The following is a 5899-nucleotide window of genomic DNA, read 5'->3' on the forward strand; positions in this document are numbered from 1 at the left end:
TATAGGGGACCTGGGACTACATGAGACTGGATGTGGAAAGCCCCTCAACACACCGGCAGGAAATACCTGCAGCCGTATTCCTAGCCGAATCCTGAAATTGCAGACAAATTTTGCGCTTTTCTGGAAGGAAGTCTCGCTATCATTCATCAAGTTCTGAAAGGGCCCCGGGAAGAGTTCGAAACTACTGGGCTGGAGGTGGCACCAGGAATGGATCATTGCCCTGGAGTTCTGACCCTTGGTTTTCTGTGCACACAGCTGATCGGTTAATAATGCAGCAAGTTAATAATTAAAATGAGACTGTGTGATCCTTAAAGATGGAGGCTCACTCCCTCCTGTCTTCACTTGAAGAAGGCTGTTGCCACCAAAATCAGTGGGCTCTCCCAGAAGGTTCTGTACTTACCTGTGCTTACAGGTAAACACAGAGAACAGTCTGCTTCTCTCTCCGGGTCTCCTCCACACTTGGAGCTTATGCATCCAGGGACTAGGCTGGCTGGTTCATCTTTTGCCTTCACAATCCTTCATGTTTAATTGCGTCTACTTCTGCCTCTACCCTATCTAACTTCTCCAAAACATTTCTTGTCAGTACCCTAGGATCAAGATGGGTGGACCCACTGCTCTGTTTGTAAGCTGGGAGGCAGGAAGTTTGGCTTGGCTGTGTGACTGTAAGCAAGTTACTTCACTTCTCTGACTCATAGGAATGCTGTTAAATTTAGATCGAATGAAGGAACAGATGTGGGAGCTCTGCAGAAAGTTAGAAGAGTCATCTCGGATGTGAAAGCTCTATTTAGAGAGCAGCAATCAAGTCACCATCTGACCAATAACTCCTAGAAGACCCTGGAATAAGGCTCCTCCCAGTCAGAAAAAAAAAATGACATGGAACTTGCAACTTTTGCAGTGGTTTTAAATATGATTTTTTTTAGGTGGGTCCCACTCAATTCTCCAAGGCATAGTAGATAACCCTCCATCAGTAACTATCAATGATGGATATTTGTGGTCCTTTCATACCTCCCTTAAAGGACTCTGACCTAGGCTGGGCACGGTGGCTCACGCCTGTAATCCCAGTAATTTGGGAGCCTGAAGTGGGTGGATCACCTGAGGTCGGGAGTTCGAGACCAGCCTGAGCAACATGGAGAAACGCTGTCTCTACTAAAAATACAAAAATTAGCCAGGAGTGGCGGCGCATGCCTGTAATTCCAGGTACTCGGGAGGCTGAGGCAGGAGAATGGCTTGAACCCAGGAGGCGGAGGTTGCGGTGAGCCGAGATCACACCACTGCACTCCATCGTGGGTAACAAGAGGGAAACTCTGCCTCAAAAAAAAAAAAAAGACCCTGACCTATTCCCAGGCCGTATGGTGGTTGGGATGGTATTGATTGGCTCCAGATGTGAACATGTGATTCAGAATTGGCCAATTAGATCATCACATTCCCTTGATCATAAGCAATTGGTTTAACTCTGAGTATGTCATTTAGTTTAGGCCAATGAGATGCAAGAAGACTTTTACAAGCATTTCTGAGATGTAATCATATTCCTTTCAAATAGAACCTAGCTTGATATTGGGCCAAAGCTGCTGCAGTCTTCTTTTTTTTTTCTTTTTTGAGAGGGAGTCTCCCTCTGTTGCCCAGGCTGGAGTGCAGTGGAGCAATCTCGGCTCACTACAAGCTCCACCTCCCGGGTTCACGCCATTCTCCTGCGTCAGCCTCCCAAGTAGCTGGGAGTACAGGCGCCCGCCACCACACCCGGCTAATTTTTTGTATTTTTAATAGAAACGGGGTTTCACCATGTTAGCCAGGATGGTCTCGATCTCCTGACCTTGTGATCCGCCCCCCTCGGCCTCCCAAAATGCTGGGATTACAGGCGTGAGCTGCCGCTCCCGGCCTGCTGCAGTCTTCTTAACAGCAGAAAGAGAGAATTGGAGAATGGCCTGCAGCAAAAACTGGAACAAGAGATGAATGGAAACAGAGTTGTGATTTTATTACTTGAGCTCTGGAATCCAGTTGTGCCTGAATTATTGAGCTTTTTGATTATATGAAATGTAAATTGTGTTTGTTCGTGTGAAACCTCTATGGTATGAGTTTTGTGTCCCTTGCAACGATAAGAGAACTGACTGACTACAGTATGTATATATATATATATGTGTGTGTGTGTGTATATATATATATTTGTGTGTGTGTGTGTATATATATATATATATTTTTTTTTTTTTTTTGAGACAGGGTCTCTCTCTTTCTCCCAGGCTAGAGTGCACTGTGTGATCACAGCTCACTGCAACCTCCTCAAAGTCCTGGGTTCAAGTGATCCTCCTGCCTCAGCCTCTAAGTAGCTGGGACAATAGGCATGTGCTACCATGTCTGGCTAATTTTTTAAAAACTTTTTTGTAGAAATGGGTTCTTGCTATGTTGCCCAGATTGGACTTGAACTCAAGGCCCCAAGCAATCCTCCTGCCTCGACCTCCCAAAGTGCTGGGATTACAGGCATGAGTCACTGTACTTGGCCTCCCTTTGAGAACTTTATGAAAGCTTCCTTTCCAAGAAAAACACACTCTTGTATCCACATAAAAACATATATGGAATTTCAGGATTCCATGTGCCTCCTGAAATCCACCCTCAGTCTCTAGGATAATAACCCCTCTTCCTGAGTGTGGAATCCAGAGGGCTTTTCTGGAAGAATCCAAGCTCTGGAACTGCACTGCTTGTTGTAAATCCTGGCTCCACCGCTTATAGCTACATGAACTTGGGCCTCTCTGAGCCTCAGTTTCCCCAATTAGAAAAAAGGGAATAATATCTAACTTTACAGGGTTGCAGTGAAGCCTACATGAGTTCATTTAGGCAAGGCACTTAGAACAGTACTTGGCATATATTAAATACACACGTGTTCATCACCAACCTCTTTATGATTTTAGTTTTATTGTTTATTTTCACTGAGCTCATTAATTCTAGATCCAACATGGTTCTGTATCTGGCTCACAGATATATCTTCTGGACTACGTCTTCTTCTTAAAGTAAATAAATAAATGCATGTGTAGAAATTAGGAGTTCACATGAAAATCAGGCTGTATGGCTTCTCTTGGGACATCAGGTCTGATAAAACCAGGCCCATTTGCACCTGGCATCATGAGCTGGAGCTGGAAAATTCTCCGGTTCACCACAGTCCCCACCAGTCCCCAGCACTAACACAGAGAATCCATAGTCCAGGATCATTGCGCTTTCAAAGTCATCATATCCCTTAAGGCCAATTAATCATTCTTGTACCCATGAAAATGAAAGCTAGACCAAAGAAGCCACATATTTTTTTTTTAAGAAAGCAGACATTTATTTAAGTAAAAACTCTGCCCATCAGTTTAACATTGCAAATGCCTTCATTTACTTTCTTTATTACCTGGCCCCTGTGGGCATTTGAGTTTTTGATCCTGGCTCTGCACAGTTACTGATCATTGGCTATTCCTTCCTTCTCTTCCTCTCTTAGCCTGTTGACTCAAAGGCATGAAGAGCCCCAAGTGGCGGGGTGGCAGTCTTAACTTCCAGCTCAGTGAAATCATTGTTTTGTCTTCTGGTGGCATCATTCTTCCCTCTGGAACTAAGACCTCTAGGCCAGCAAAGCATAAAGTCTCAAGAACAGGAAGCAAACATTTTGCTAGTGGGTCGCTAGGGGTGATGGTGACTGGTGCCACTCCCATTTCCACCCCGTTGATTCCTGGATCTGTGAATCCCGGCTAGGGGAGAAATAGCACCATATATTGGATACTAATTCAGAGCATATTCAGCCTTCTGGAGAAACTTGCCCCAGCCCTCCAAGGTATTACTACTTAGCTGGTGCTGTAATTGAGTCTTCAAAGGGCCGTTACAATATTCTATGAAGCCGGCTGCTTCAGCATCATGAGGAACATGGTAAGACCAGTGAATTCCATGAGCATGGGCCCATTCCTGCACTTCTTTTGCTCTGAAGCCAAGTCAGGTTGACACATAAAATTAACCATCACAATCTCTATCAAGCTTTTTTTCATATACGAAATTTTTGCAACAATTTTCTACAGATTAACTTCTGGCTCTGTACATCCTCAAACCTTGTTTCTCCTCCATGACCCACATACTTGGGAATATTCAAGCTGCAGTGCAAGCTTCACGTCCTATTTCCAGGTGAGTTGGCCCAGTGAGTAGTAAGCATATTTCTGGAAACCATTTCTACATTAAGCCAGCTAGCAATTACTTAACTCTATAAGGAAGTGACTGCGAACAGCGTTAATCGATCCCGCTGAACCCAAACCAAATGTTTGGGTTCAAATTCCCTCAGCTATTATAGATCCAAAAAAGGCTTACAGAAATTCCAATGCTGCCCAACACAGAGGGAGTAAGATGGGAGAAATAGAAGGGAAGTGAGGTGGAAGGAAACATCAGTCTTAATTGATTGCGGTTGAACTATCCTATTCTTGCAAATGTTACAGAAACATTGATAACGTGAGATGCTTATTAGGGCGCTATCAGGGCCTTGACAGTACCTAAGCATGTGATAAACCCTTCAGCTTAAGCTTTATGAGCTTTAAAGTATATTCACCCTGTCTATGCAATCCTCATTCTGGCCAAACTGGATTGACACCCACTGACTGGGTACCCCCTCCACTGTCCCATGACCTTGCCTTTGCTTGTGTTAGCTTCCCCTCCCCTGGAACAAATCCCATCTGGGTCAAACACTCTGCCTCCCATGCAAGCATCCTTGACCTTTTCAATGAATCCTCTTCCATCCTGCTCTACACCCTAATAGAATTTCATCCTTTATTTATTTATTTTTTATTGCATTTGTCAAACATTACCTTGTCGTGTAGTCTTTAATTTGCTTAGCAAATATTTGCTAACTGTCCATGGTGTTTCACCCATTGTTGTGGCTCTAGAGATGCTTCAGTAAACAAGCCAGGTCCCAGTATTCTTGAAGCTTATAGCCAAATTTGGGGCAGGAATTATAAATACCTGAAAATTCGAAGACCATCGCAGAGAGTAACAGGGTCATGGAGAAGGGCATCACTTTAGCCGGGTGGTCATGGAAGGCCTTTCTGATGAGCTGACCCTGCTTGAAAGAAGGAGCCACCCCCAAGAAAAGCTGAGAGAAAGGCATTCTTGGCACAAGGAACATCAGATGTAAGGCAGTAAGGCTCTTGGCTGCCAGATGATGGCAGCTCCAGATGAAATTATAATGGAGACCATTCTCCTTCCTGTTGCCAATGAGCCCTTAACCCTTGTATGCTACTCAAGGCCTTGCCTCTTCTGTCTCCTATCTGGAGCTTCCCTTTCAGGGCAGGATCCTCCTCTGTTTGGAACTTCTGGACTCTGCACCAAAACATGGCTCTTCTGTATTTCAGGGTGGGAAACTCCTCTGGTTACATGGTAATTACTGATAGGCTGCTAATGCGTTACCTTATCTCAGACAGTGTCTGAACTTAACAACAAGACTTTTTGTTGGAAGACACCTTAATTTCAAGGTGTGCCTCTGACAGCAGGAATATCAACCCATGTGGTATGTCAGTGGAGGAGATATTTTTAGACCAAGCCCTGCTATTCACTTGTAGTGCAGTGGCACTAACACCAGCTTAAGATGACACCCATTTGTTATGTCACAGTTCTGGAGGTCAGAAGCCCATGGATAGCATGTGGCTCAGCTGTGTCCTCTGTTAGAGTCTCACAAGGATAAGATCAATCTGTTGGCAGGACCAGCTCTGGGGGTGAATTAAGTTGTTGGCTGAATTCAGTTCTTCGTGGTTGTAGGACTGAGGTGACTCTTTTCTGCTGGGGGCTGGTCTTTGATCGTAGAGGCAGCCTGCATTCTTTCTCATGCTTCCCATGTGGCTCGCTCCTACAGCAGCAGGACAAATCCCTCTCATGCTTTGAATCTCTATGACTTCTTATTTTAAAA

General features: G+C 44.5%; 1 long non-coding RNA gene across 1 annotated transcript; it reads right to left on the minus strand.

The window, feature by feature from the left end:
- Positions 1-3351: 3351 nt before the first annotated feature.
- On the minus strand, positions 3352-5548 carry LOC130540905 (uncharacterized). The gene is made up of 3 exons (XR_008954938.1): positions 5404-5548; positions 4806-4959; positions 3352-3937 (listed from the first exon to the last, which is right to left on the minus strand). It is a non-coding gene; the product is annotated as an uncharacterized LOC130540905 (long non-coding RNA).
- Positions 5549-5899: the final 351 nt, after the last annotated feature.

This window comes from Pan paniscus, chromosome 18, assembly GCF_029289425.2.
Source record: "Pan paniscus chromosome 18, NHGRI_mPanPan1-v2.0_pri, whole genome shotgun sequence".
NCBI classification, from domain to species: domain Eukaryota; kingdom Metazoa; phylum Chordata; class Mammalia; order Primates; family Hominidae; genus Pan; species Pan paniscus.